The sequence below is a fragment of the Melanotaenia boesemani genome, chromosome 2 (assembly GCF_017639745.1).
Source record: "Melanotaenia boesemani isolate fMelBoe1 chromosome 2, fMelBoe1.pri, whole genome shotgun sequence".
Taxonomy (NCBI): Eukaryota; Metazoa; Chordata; class Actinopteri; order Atheriniformes; family Melanotaeniidae; genus Melanotaenia; species Melanotaenia boesemani.
In genome coordinates, this window is record NC_055683.1 from 14,282,711 (window position 1) to 14,297,559 (window position 14,849).

The window sequence follows — 14,849 nt, forward strand, 5'->3', positions numbered from 1 at the left end:
ATGGACAGACTTGTCTTTTCAAGTAGCACAACTCTGCACTGTTGGCTCAATAATTTACTGCTGCCTTGTTTACACACCACTCAACACTAACACTGGGCTGGGCCGATGCAACCACAAAAGATCAAATAAGGTGAAATGAATCCATGCATCACTCCTCTTCTCTGAAAGAAGGAAAATGTCATATTCATGATGCCGCTTGCTGGAACAGAGCCTCAGATTGTCCGATCAGCCCACTCTGTATTAAACAGTTGTTTTTAGTCTCCATCCCATTTGCAGCTACTTGGACTCATGATTCTCATTTTATGAAACAATCTTTATGTCAGGTATTTTATTTGAATGTCACGCATTTAAAAAGTGTAAACAAAACCTAATTAACTTTTAACACCTAAATTATGGAAGCATTTTGTTTCCATTTGGGAACAAAATGACAATCAAAGATGTTTTATAGAAAAATTAATTTTCTTGCTTCTTCTCAAATCAGAAAAAACAGAAAATATATTTTTTTATGTAAAGTTATCTCTTTATTTCAGGATTATTTTTCCCAAGTGAAAGTAAAAGGAAGTTTATTTATGTAGCATTTTTCAGGGTTTTGCTTTCACTTCCCAACATTATTACTTTTTATTTTTCATTTCTGTATTCATTATTTTATTTATTTTTTATTTATTTATTATTCAAAGCAAAGATCTTTGGTTCAAACTGGTTGGAATTCACATGAATACTGCTTACATTCAATTGAGCCCAGCATGTCCTCTTCTTTTTTAGTGCACAAAACTGCTAACAGCAGTGATAGCATGCATAGCATTAGTTAAAACAAAGGTTATTATCAGCCTACGGGATATAACTAGCTTGTATCTTCATATCAACATCTGCATTCCACTTGGAGGAAAATCCTAGTTTTGTGCATGCACAGCTGCAGAGGTGGAATGGACCTTTGGCAATGCATGAGGTTAAAACCATATATGGAATTACTCGTGTATATACATATATATATATATATATTGCAACATATATCGTCATTGCAATACTTAGCTATATCACACGTTTTCACAAAATCATGCCGCTCTAATCTACAGAGCTGTGGAGTCTACTCATGCCACATGCTAGCTGTTCAGACCTGTGACATAAATCCACGGAGAAAAGTCCATAACTACCAGAAAAATCACCCTTTAGCAGTAAAGTCGGACATTCTTCAGCTAATAGACCCACTCCTCAGAGTAGCCTAGTTAAACGGCTTAGAAACAGTCACTCAACTGAGCTATTAGTGTTAAAGTAGTGATTGAGAGGATTTTCTTCTTCTCTTCATCTCACACTCATTAATTTTTTTCTGGAGTGCAAAAAGAGTCCACGCCGCACTTCTTCTGCACGCTGTCGTCATTTTGTTGTGGGAATCAGAACAAAATTTGGAACTTTAACTGTGGAGGCATATTTGTAAATGATGTTTAGACACAGCTGGTGAGGTTTAGACTTGGATAACTGCAGTCACAAGATATAAGGAAGCAGAGATTATCAGACAAATCTATGCAAAGCAACAATTCAACAGCTGCATTAGTTGCAGTTAAATGAAGAGATAGATAAAAAAAAAAAAGAACATAGCTCCAGTGATTTTATACATCTTGTACATCTTTCTCATTGAGTCTCACTATTAGGAAGTTATGTAATGACACTCTCAGGACAACAACAAACTCTTGAAAACAAATACAGCTTGTAATCAGCAGCCCATTAGATCATAACATGCCACCAGCTCCTTCTCAGACTCAGTAAACAACAGTATGGCTTGTTGCTAAGCCCATTAGAACCCTGGCGAGCCAAACACGAGATTCTCATCAAACAGATGCTTGATGAGGATGAGCACAGCTATGGAGTAGCACAAACAATGGGTGCATGTTCAGGCGTTCCAAGAAACCGACAGTCGCGGTTGTGAGCTGCTGCCTCCATCGACTCAATGCTAATCGTTGCTTGCACATTTTCCAAACACCCCCAAGCTGAGGTCAGAATCTGCCTCAGTCCAGCACACAAACTGCAAACAAAGCTTGTTGCTCTGTGTGGCATTCCCTGCAGACCAGGGGAGGGATGAGCAAACAGGGAGCGAGGGGCTGCGAAGGAAAAGAAGCAGCCAGAAAGTATGCAAGGAGATGGGAAGAAAAGTTCCATCAAGCTGTTGCACAACACTGAGAAAAATAACAGAACTGGCAAATAATGCCACAGCATCATAGGTGAAACATTTCTTTCCTAATCAAATAAAACATTAATTTCTTATGTTTAATTATTTATACTACATAGTGCTGTATTTAAACTAAATTAGGGCTGTGCAGTTAAATACTTTTTTTTTTTTTTTTACTATTTTGACTTCAAAACTTGGAAAAAGACGGAAATAAAAGCAGAACACCTTTCCTCAGTCCAAACTCCCTCCATGCCAGACGTTAGCATCTTTAGCTCAGCTTAAACTAAGACAATAGAAATAGACCTTTTGTTTATGCCATCAAGGAGTCAAACAGAGAAAAAAATAAATACAGATCAACAAATGTTTGGGGTTTCCACAGAAGATATGCTAAATGATCACTTTGTTACATAACAATAAAACAAGTAATCACTTATCAGACCAAATAAATGTTATTTTGAGATAATCAACATTTTTACTCATTTAAGAGGCCAGTGAACCAAAAGTAAACAACCTCTAATTGTGGCTGCTGTGGAAAAATACTACTGTACTTTATGTAAGATTGCAAATTTCGAGAAAGAGCCCTAAATCTTTATTTTTCCTTCCTTCCTAACAAGGTTCCAGCAATTTGGCGTCTGACTTGTTACATGGTGAAATTGTTGCATTTTAGAAGATGCAAAACAAACAAGCATGACATTAGCATTAAACAGCATCCATCAACCTCCTGTTCCTCTAAATATTCAATTACTGACCATTAAAAGATTATTTCCAATCAGACACTATGTATGAAATACATATAAAGCACTGAATAAACAATGTTCAGAACCTACCTCGACCAAGAACAAAAACATTGACACCCGCCTCCTCCTTTGCTAGCTGGGAAATTAACTCCTTAATGGTGCACAATATAGTCAATTCTACCCATTGATTTCTAGCAGCTCTGTGGACCGCCGCGATGTGCAGTAAGACAAACGTACAGCAGAACAAAGGCTTCGCTGAGAGGAAGGAACAAGTCTTTATCTGCCTCCTGGTTTACTTGGCTGCTGGCATGTGTGAGGGAGAGCAGCAGATTGTGTGTCAGTCACCTGGATCACTGAACCATGTGATCAGAAAGGCTGGCACTAATCCTACGGACTCTGGAGTCCAACACTAAGATTTTACAATGTCCCCAATTGGTAATTCATCTGAAAAACAGTTTTCTGTTTAGTTTAGTTTTTCATGAGCAAAACATGTTATTATGAGTGTCACAGAGGGTAATTAATGCCAGTAGCTGTTATGGTTTAATTATGAAGCTCATAACCCCCCTTCCTTCTGACAAATGTGAAAGCTGATTCATACAACAAACATACAAACACTTGAACCCTGTGCTTCCCATGGTCCGCCCGGGCTGAGGGAAAGCAGGCCCCCTAGGGACGCGCAGATTAACACATGACAGAGCTCGTTAACCCTGGACAAAGAGAGATGCTAATCTTGTACAGTCGGCCTCGACTGTCCTCAAATGGTACAGAGACACGCTGAGAGGGAGAGAGAGCGACATAGAGGAAAGACAACAGGAAAACAAGGGGAGGTATATATAGCAGTAACAGAGGCCTCAGTGTGTCCCATAACTAGACAATACCGTGGGGAGGTAGGGCTATAGGGTCTATCAGCCCCAAAGCAGTAAGTATAGAGATACAACAAACTACAAACAAGGCCCCAATGCAACCGTGATGGCCCCTACAACAGTCTGGCTGAGCTCCACCGCCTGCAGCGATGACCAGCAGGGCAGCGCAAAGCTCAACTCTCTGGATATTGATCACACAGGAGAAAGTGGAGAGTCAGGCAGGCAGCTCCACAGATGGCCACGCCATGGCTAGAGACAGACAGAGGAAGTGCATTAGCAAGCCAGGTTCCTCTGATGCTGTTAGCTCTCTCCCCTGGGAGATAAGGCAGACAGTGACGGCAGGAAAAAAAAAAAGAAACAGGGAAGAGGACGAGGAGAGACAAGAAAAAACAGCAAAACAAGAAGTGAGACAGAAGACCCAGCAGAGAAACTAAGGCTAATTTGTAACTTGAAGAGTTGCTGGATCATCTCCATAATGGGCTGTCTGCCCACAAACAAGCTCCTCTCTGGGGGTAAATGAGATCAGGCCAGGCCAAGACCAGCTGGTTGCTTGGATCAATGACACCAAATAGAGCAGATACAGAAATGTGGGGGGGGGGACCAAACCCGAGCATCTGGACAGGACGGCAAAAACGAACCCAAATGGCTCTGCCGTTCTTTGGGAGATTGCACACAGACGCCCGCACACAGAGTACAAGGGGAACGACTGAGTCCATAAGAGGATTATGTGCTCCTGTTTGAAGAGGAACACGGCACGTTCCAGATAGAATCTGATCTCTCGCAGGACGGTGGACAGGTTGGGTTGCAGACGAGATCAGAGGCTGGTGAAATACAGCTTTTTAAGAATGACAGAGCGGAACACACATCTGGCCAAAAAAAAAAAAAAAAAGAATAAAAAATCTGAATTAAAAAAAAAAAATAATAATCCAATAAGCCCCTTTTTTGCCACTTTTACAGCAACCACAAAGGAATTTATTTATTCCTTCACAGCAGCAAACCAACACAAGTAACTGTGCCAGCACTAATGTCTGGCACAGATTCCTATCATTCCATATGTGGCTACATATGGTGCAGCTTCTCATACAACTCTGGCCACAAGAACCAGCGGGCAAATATAGAGAATGTCATTGTAAAGAAGAATATCTCATCTGTGAGCCAACTGTGACAAAGCAACTATAATACTGAGCTCAATGGAGTTACATCAAATGAGTAAACACCTCCTACCATTGTGCCATTTTACAAAAAAGAAGTGGTGTAGAAGCCTAGCAACAGGGCTCTGAACCACATCCATTATCCATCCTCCTCCCAGAGGAATTCAGAGTGTCCAAACACAGCAAATTACTGCAGCTGCTGGCAAATACTGCCTCAAAACTGCACCACCAGTTGCCAACCGCGTGCACCGACAACTGTGATACCACCGACCGTGGCGGCTATCGAGGCTGGGAGCACAGACAACAGCAAAGTTTATCTCTGCTTTATCTTCTTTGTGCAAACTCACTGTGGTGCCCGCGGCCATTTCCTTTAAGCCCCAATCACCCGGGAAACAGAAGGAAATTCAGCCAAACGTACCGTTTCTGTGAGTGTTTTGATAATCTCAAGACAAGAAACTATTGTGCAGTTGTTTCCAGAGGATTTAAAAGAGCTGCAGAGGACGGTGGTAATTTTGAATGACGCCAAGGGCCGCTGGTGCAGGCTGAAAAAAGCTTGATGACCAGAGGCACAAGCTTGCCCTTGTCACTACTGAGAAGTTCAGAGATGAAGGGGGGGGGGGGGGTTCAGTCTGAGTCACACACCCACCAACACCAGTCCTTAGGCTAAGGGCGAGCTGACACACAGGTCTATTAATGCAACAATCTCGCTTTCCAGGGCTAAAACACAGGTCAGGAGGCCGACTCAAAGCAAAATAGGTAAAATTTTACTAGCCCAAATGAGCAGATATCTAGGTTGTGTAAATGACTGATGAGTCCGTTTAAAATAGGCGCAGATCGATTACTGCATTTAAAGAGTAATAGCTTCTAATTAAATTAACTACATTAAACACCGACAAAGATAAATGCTAAAATAAGAGAAAACTGTTGCAACCCCAACATGACCAAAATATCACTTGAAGTGAGCAACCGGAATAAATAAAACATATTTGCGAGTTATAATTAGGAAGTACAATATTAAAAAATGCATGGTTATAGCAATATGAAGATAAACAGTATAGATAAAGGATGTAACAATACATCGATTCAATGATTAACAAGCCAATATCATCAATTTAAAACAAAAAATATTGATAAAGACATTAGACATTTGTAAGATGTGCATAACTAAAATAGACTTAGATGTCTATTAATATATATTAATATATTAATAGACTTTACATGATGTGAAAATTTTAAATCTTAATATTAAGAATGTGGTACATTTAAATGTGTGATTGAGCTCAGGAAGAAAATTAGATTTTATATATTTTCAGTGTTTTTTGTGATTTGGTATGAATGGAAGTGTTTTTAAATCAACATGTGTTGATTCGTCTCATATTGATAGCTGGCTCCTGAATATAATCAAAATCAGTGTGACATTTAAAGCTTGTCTGTGGTAATCCAGACTAGTTTCTTTCCACCAGGTCCCAGCAGCGATTGTTTGTCTCAGACCAGCAGCTACGTTCTGCCCGGTGTGATGTGGAAAAAATGAGTCTGAAGACATTTTGTTTTCACGTTGAAATCCGCATCAATTAAATGTAGCGCAACATTTATATACGGCTCTATGGTGCGGCTTGACCACAGGTCCGCAGCGGTGGCGAAACATTGGACTGTAGCCACGTCCTTCACAACACCCTCACAACACTCATCACCCAGGGCAGGGAGAGACACCACTAACATGGAGACGAGATGGAAGTGATGCTGTTTGTCCAACGTGTTGATGAGTTTCTTAAATCCCGGGTTGTTCACTGTGTTAGCTGAGAAAAAAGTTCTGTTTGTTTATAACGTTTGTTGTCTCTCTGTGTCTCTGTGGATTATTTAGTTGTGACTCACAAAAACTGAACATTTTTCTATTTTCTTGTGTCACATCGCAAGCCCAGGTGTGCAAATCTGTGTCAATGAGCACAACATTTCACATGCACGAATGTCGCCTGCTGCTTGGCTGGAGGAGGGCAGCGATTTCACCTCATCGTGCAAGTTCCATAGAAAATGATGTAGAAGGAGCGACGTCGCCTCACATGCGTCCAGCCCTTAACTGGCCAGGTGTTTGCAACTTGCGTTAAATAAAACTAAAGCAGTGTGTCTGTGGGAGGAGTCTGCAGCAGTGGGAGGAGTCTGCAGCAGAGCACTGCAAAGCCAGCTGCGCTAGATTTGCAACTGAAAACAGCACAAGAGGAAACTGAGAAGACCAAAAATAATCAGATCATTTCATTTTTATGATTGTTGAAAACCCAGATGGTAACTGTGATTAAAATTCGATTACTCGTCCAGCCCTAGCTTACATTTGACATGTTATATTATCATGCTAGTCTAGTTTACAAATTTAGTTCACAGTTTACAATTTAGTTCTAACAGTTATATCTTATTTTCCTAATATTATTTATATCAACCAAGTTATAATGGAGGGTAGAAACTCAAACACAATTTAATCAGTTTACTAATTAATTTAAGGGATTAACTGATTGATTAAACTGGTATGTCAGAAGCAGGAGACATAATATCTGAATTGGGGAGCATCTCTACCCTGGCAGTGTGCTCGCATTAGTGAGAAGCAGACACCTTAGACACCCACTGACTCAGACTCTTCTGACAAAGACAAAGAGATGCACCTTGATATAAAAGACATGCCTAACAATAAGGACAGGAGCCAACTGTACCCTATTCCACCATAAAAAGCAGAATACTCTGCCTCTTTTTCGCCCCCAAACATAATAAAATACTGCCCTTTTTTAAAATTTGTTTTCTTTTTCAGTTACAACGACCTGCTTCATTTTTCAGGTTAAGTTTCTGACAAATAGTCTTCTCTCACAGAACGCCTCTGGTCATAATCCACTTCTTCTGACTAATAATCTTTCAAAGTCCTACACAAATAACTTCATTAAACCAGAGTGTGCCTTTTAATGGCAGCTAAATTTAATTTCACATGATTGCATTAGGCTGCCTGCCTGTCATTTCCCTGCCTCATCCACCACCACAGTGAGTCAGCCATTCGCTCATCCATGCACTCGGGAGGAGGGGAGGGTTGGAGGGGAACTTGTTGTTGGCTTAGCCCACCTCTGACTTAAGTGTGCTGGAGTACCTCCAAGCCAGCCTTTAAAAGTGCTCATATTCGTTGCCATGGGATGCCATTTACTTTAGGATGACATCAACATCACGGTGGATCACTGTGTGTTATTGCCCAGTCCATTCCCACTGAGACTGAAAAAAGCTTAAGTCAATTTATGTTGCCGCCTGCACCACCTCATGGGAAGAGGATGGACTTGTGAGCAAAGGATTAAGATTTTAAATGCTTCGTGTTTGCAGCTGTTGGGGGATTTTTGGGCCAGGCTTTTTTTTTTTCGTAATTGTGTCTTCTCCTCCCCATTGTTCTTCTGTCAGAAATCTAATTTATCTTATGCACCAAAAAGAGTTTAAACAGAACCCCTCCAGCCTTCAACCACAATAGCTGATCACTTTTGGGATGGGGGGGTTGACATTAATCAGCTCTGATTACATGCCAGCTGTGCACAACTCCAAGCTTTAAAAACTCTCCCTTCAGCATCTGAAGAAGTGATCGCTTTAACATGCAAAACACCCCCAAAGACATATTTCATTAAGTGAAAGCAAAAAAAGCAAAGTGAGCATCAGCAAATTCATCTGCAGTAAAAAAAAATCTCCCCATCTTCTCCTCCTGAAAGAACTGAAACATTTCTCAGCTCTCACACTACTTTGCCCATCACAGAACAATGGGAATCCACGATGGAGGATGGAGGAGGGGAGACTAGAAGAAGAGAAAGTTTAAGGTGAAAAGGCGAGACAAAATGGCCACACTAAGAAGGGGGACACGTTTCCTAAGGGAAAACAAGCGCACATTCAAATAAATAAATTGTTGGTGTGAGTTTAGGCTAACAGGTCTGTTGAGCACCATGCAGCCTGCCACCGCCCCACCAACCCCCTTTCACCGGAGTCACGTTCACTCAAACGGAGCGGCTCCTCGACAAAAAGATGACATGACACTAAAAGTAAACATTCTTCACATTTCCTGAAACATGTTAAACAAAAAATTAATTCACACAACGACAAAAACGCATTTTAAAAGCATTGTTTAGTCCTAAAATATGAGAACGCCATTAATGACAGCGGAACTGAGACCGAAACAATCACGTCTGCAACTGCCGACATACGTGACATTAATTCTAAAAAAGTGGTTTTTATAAGAACGTTAATTAGCCAAGCTGTAGTGAGTACCTAACGTTAGCATGCTAGCTAAAGCTAAAACAATCTCGACCTTACCAGTCGGTGCAGAGGCGAGCTAGCAAAATCCTCTCCAGCTACGCCCAGTGTTAGCCAGTCCACCACGGCTGGATCCTCCGAGGCAGAGCAAGAAAGTGAGGACGAAGGTGAAAATGAAACTGGGAGGTAAGAATGTTGGGTCAGCGGAGGGATTCGAGTCGCGAGGACAGATGAACTTGTGGATCTCGAGCGCCGTTTTTCACAAGTGATGCGCGCACCCTGGAAGGAAGAAAGAAGGAGAATGACGCTTGTCTTCACCACACTCACATACACACTCACACACGATAGTAGACCGGTGAACGGATGGATGGACAGGCGGAGGAGAGGGCTGCTGCTGCCTTCAGGGGCATTGGAAATGTAGGAATTAGTACATGTCCGCGATAAACCTGAAACTTCATATACATCTTTTAACACAAAAATTTGAACTTATCCAAAAGCTGACTAGATATTCTAGATAGTGTCAGTTTTAAAACTGTATTTTACATGTTTTATATTTTTACGTGATCAACTAAAAAAAATTGTGACCCCATATATTACCATCATGTTTAGAAAGAACCACCACAGTTCATGCAAAATATACATTCAAGAAATTTCCTGCATATGAAACACCAAACCACATTTGACTGACAACAAAAAGGAATAACTTAACATGGAGAAAAAAAGGCGCGTAACTATGAGAAACCTTGTTTACTTACAGGTTTTGGTTAGCTTATGGTGAGGAGTAGAAACATGTTTTGCAATTCAAAATATAAGAAAATCCACATGCAATTCCAAAGTTTACGAATGTGTTACATTATGTTATCTATTAAATTAAACAAATAAAAAATAAATTAAAAAAGAATAGTTAAAGATAGTGATAAAGATAATGACATAAGTAACCATTTATCATGACAAAACTAGCTTGTTTTTTTAAGTTAAAAGTGTAATTTACTGGTGATATTGAAAATATTTAAAGATATTTTAAAACACATATACCCTCATTCACTAACACGTAAGTTAATATGAAGTCCCCCAGGTACAATCAGCAAAAGTTACGGCCATTTTTTCATATACTTCTTGCTAATGTTGTGATTATCATTATTCATGTTTTTCTAAGTTTTTTTCCCTGTTGGTGCTCTTTATGGTTCTTTGCTTTATTTTTTTATTTATTTATTTTTTATTTATTTTTTGTCCAGGGTTTTAATTGTAAAGTTAGGGATTGGCATCTCCTTTTTCTTCTCTTTATTCTTTTCTTTTCTCTTGTGTTCACCTTCCCTTTGTCAGGACCAGCACTAATAAGCAATAGACAAATTCAGAAATAAAGAATAATTCTTAATATCAAGTGAAGCCTTGTATCCACATAGTTTAATTTCCTTAATATCCATAGAGCACCCATTTGGCAAAGTAAATTTAAACACAACAGGCCAGGCTGGCTAAATAATATTGCACATTGTTGGTAAGAACCAATTTGGTTCTATAAGAAAAGCATGACAGTGATGGGTTTTGATAAAGTCTTTTGTAAGTGTATCACAGATTACCTCCAGCCACACCCAAAGGTGGACGAACAGCTAAAATTTGGTTATTCAAATGGCATTGCAACATTTTGCATAATGGTAATTAAGGTCTTACTCAAGTTGCTTTCTGTCTTGTCATGTGGTCATACATCTTGTACATCCTCACACCACATATGCCGAGATAATAATAATTAAAAAAAAAACTTGTAACAAGATAAACACGCTAAACAGTACACTTCCTCTAAAATTTATATATGGGTAAGTGACAGAAAAGGATTTCCAACAAGCCTTTTCTGTGTTCTACTAAAAAAAAATCTGAGCTTTGCTGTGCGTCCTTGAACGGAGCATTTACCAGACAGCGCGCCATGCCAAAATTGAAAGGGGTGAATAGCGAATTGCAGTAGAATTCTTCTTTCTCTGCGACCAGCCAATCACCTTCCAGGCTGGGGGATTATTCAAATTAAGGATGATGTCACCTCTTGCAAGTCACCCTACTCTCTTGTCCGAGTTTCTCCCAGTTGTCTGTTGCCCTCCCCCCAGGCCCCTTCACCCTTTTCTCTAATGTTCAAACTGTTTTCTTCCATTCTCCATGCTCCAGTGAACACACTCACACACTTTAACGGTGGACTTGCGCTGCACCACATGCATCAAGTGGCCTGCAGTGTCTGCCCTTTATGTTACTGTTGCATCAGGGCTTCAGACCTGGTAAATTATTTGGAATCAGCTTATTAGTTTTCAGACCACGTGTATATTTGATTCCATATACTTTTAACACTTAAGTCTAAAAAGCCTTATTTCCAGCAGATACATTAAAAATGTGCACCTGTTAGCAACTTCAGTCTGGCACAGAGAGAACAGCTACTTACTAAAAAAGAGGGAGCTGACCGAAACGAATAAAGACAGCAATGAGCAGCCATGCTTGTCTCTAAGTATGATGATTTTTAATTAAGTAGTGTGTTTCCTCTATGACAAAATTAGATAGACGTTGTTTTGATGCTCTTAAAAGCCTTTGTTTCTGTGTGCTGTGCTCCTCTCCAGAGAAGAGCTTTTCATGGGAGACAGTCTGGGTGGGCATGTCGCCTGTCTGCCTGTCTGCTGCGCTGCATGCTCAGCTCCCAGCAGCCGCCTGCCCCTGTCTACATGAGCCAGGCTTTTGTGTACTGGTCTGTTTTGGATGAGCTTCTTTTCATGTCAAGCCTGTGGTGCACTTGTCTTTTTTTTCCCCTTTTTTTCCACCACCAACTGCTACATTGGGGAGCTCATTTTGGATAAAGTATTGCACAAATTTAACAAACCTGACTGGAGTAAAAACTAAGCCAGCATCTTATCTCTTGGTCTCTCTTTATCTCTCTGAAAGAAGCTTTGTTTGTGCTTCTCTGAAGCAGACTGACCTCAAGACTACTCATCTCATGGCTTGCAAGGATGCAACCTGAATAAATTAGCATTTTCTTCTTGTTGCTAGGTGGTGTCTGCTCTTAAACAATTCTATTTGTTTTGTTGACTCATAACTGCAGGTTCATTTATACCTGTTCATATTAGCAGGAATAATCGAATGTCTAGTCAGACAGAGCTGAGGTTAAACATGCTGTAGTTGTATTTGTAATGTACAGCATTGTTGTGTATAGAGTTTGCATCCAGGTGTGTGTGCTGCACAAAAGGCAAGGAATAGACCAGGATGAGGAATTGTGTACTGGGCTGGTCAGTGCCTGCTGACTTGAGGCTGATGGACGTGTTGGCACGCTCAGCCGAGTGCAACAAAGAGAGGAAGGTGGAGGTTTTTTTGTTTTTTTTTTCACAGGCAGTGGTAAGCGGCAGTGGAGACAGGAAGGGGCAGGTCCATGTACCCCGGTGCACAGTTCCCGTGTTATTTATTTCATTGTTTTTTCCCGCATAGCTCACAGTCCAGCTGGGGTCCAGTCATAGCACAAAAGGGCTGGAGTTGGTCAAAGCTCCAAAACCCGGCCTCCAGTGGAGAGTCCGATACCTTTTCCAAACTCTTACACAACACATCAGTCATTTAACCAGCAGTAGATACGGGCTTGCTGTCCTTGTGTTACATTTACATGAAGAGTCAGATTGCAGGCAGGTCTGAAAATTTGAGAACTGGCACTGAGACACACCCATGTCATCAGACACTGTTACAGATTATCACAAGTGGCTTCCAAATACACAAGAGACATCCTCACCAAAACACTTCACACTAATGACTCAAATCTTATCTTAGAAATGGGGTTTGTATGGATAAATAGCAGGCAGATACAGGTTAGCACACGTTGATGCAGCTGGTGCTCTGTGCACATCATGGATTCCCTGAAGAACACAACGTGCCAGCACAACATATCATTAGCAGGCAGGATGCTTCTACACTCTCTGACAAGCAACTTGTGAATATGGGAGGCAACCAGAATCTCATTAATGAAACATATTTACGGATACACTGAGGCATATTCTTCTGCAGTATGTGGGTCAAATCTGCACTTCACAAAATGTAACATTGATTTTGGACTCCCAAGCCTTTAGATTCCCTGTAAATGATATTGGACAGAGATGATTGTTGTGAATGCTGATAAATTTCATCTCTTCTAAAGAATAACGAGGAATATCAGCAATCAATGCCATGATTGGGGATTTCTGCTTTGAATCTGATCTGCAGGGTACTACCCAAGGTCGCAGAAAGTAAAGGTCAGATGGAAGATCTACAGATGATTAGAGGAAATGCTTTTCTATAAGGCTCAGTTATGTGGGAACCAGTCATAACTATTTGCATGGCAGGGCTGTATGCTACATTTGTGTTCACTTCTAAAAGTTTTAGACCAGTGGTGGGATAAATCTTGGCCCACGTCCTGCAAGTTTTCCATGTGTCCTTGCCCCAACACCTGATTCAAATTTATGAGTCACCATGCAGAACTTGATTGGCTGATGGATCCATTTGATTTGAATCAAGTGTGTTAGAGCAGGGACACATGGAAAGCATGCAGAACTGCAGCCCTAAATGACCAGAGGTCCCTACCACTGTTTTAGGCTAAATAAATAAATAAATAAATAAATAAATGAATGAATGAACTTCAAAAAACCAGTCCTGGTGTATTTCTCCCGTGTCCTCCGGTCACATAATGGTAACCTGACGTCATGATGATGCTGATGCTGCTATTGTTAGATGGGTTTTAATATTCTACTGATTTAAAATTGGTTCTTAAGCACAATGTTCTTTAAATGGAATACATTTAATTCAATTTGTGTTAATTTGTTATCTAACTATTTTCATCATTTATTTTTAATGTATTTTTATTTCATTGTCACAGATATATTGTAATTTTTAAAGGATTTTTTTCAAGTATTTATCTTCATGAATTTTATTTATATTTCATATTGCCCTTGCAATATGAAATATGAATGCACACTGTACATTCAGGTGATTTCCCTTTAAGGTGAAAAACAGTTTAGGTTTAGGTATGGATAAGGGCATCAGTATATCGATTAAAAAGTACCATAAAATAATATATCATATCGAAAGGAAAAATGTTGGTATCACCTATTCCCAGTGGGCACAACCTACAGGAAGCAGGGACTTGGACTAGATCGACGAGCGTTCGCTTATAGCCGGTCACTGGACCGGGTTTGGTTGAGGGACTGCGTGCTAGCGGCTGATACCAGATGGTGCCTACCCTGCTCATGCTAGCCGCTAGCAGCTGGCAGGCAGAAATGTTGGTGGGGCCACATTTAAAACTCCCTAGCACTCACCATTTGCTAAATGAGTAAAAATGTGTACATATGCAAGCAGTTTTAAGGCTATGGCAGCATTTTTTTCATGGTAAAACTTTGTAATTTACTATTTTGAGCAACTCAGACATGTTTTAGGATTAGGACTGTTAGCCCTTGCATCTTTAAGTGAATAATGCATGCATATACTGAGTGTATTGGACAGCTGTACCACTCAAATGTACTACTGAGTGAGTCTGCACATACCTGCCTTGAACTTTGAGTGGTCTTGTAATCGCTTACTTGGGTCTACCTACATAATGACTGTGCATTTTCCTGCATCCATTTACCTTGGGTTAAGATGTAAGATTGTGTGTGATAATGGCAGACCTAAAGGTCAAGAGCTTTGCTCAGCATTATTTATCTTTAATGTG

General features: G+C 40.4%; 1 protein-coding gene across 1 annotated transcript in view; it reads right to left on the reverse strand.

Moving 5' to 3' along the window:
* wu:fb95e10 (cell surface glycoprotein 1) overlaps window positions 1–9,539 on the reverse strand; it is a 32,683-nt gene extending 23,144 nt beyond the window's left edge. The window contains exon 1 of the mRNA XM_041976957.1: window positions 9,224–9,539. The gene's annotated coding sequence lies outside the window, so the exon portion shown is untranslated. The remainder of the gene's footprint in view (window positions 1–9,223) is intronic.
* Window positions 9,540–14,849: the final 5,310 nt, after the last annotated feature.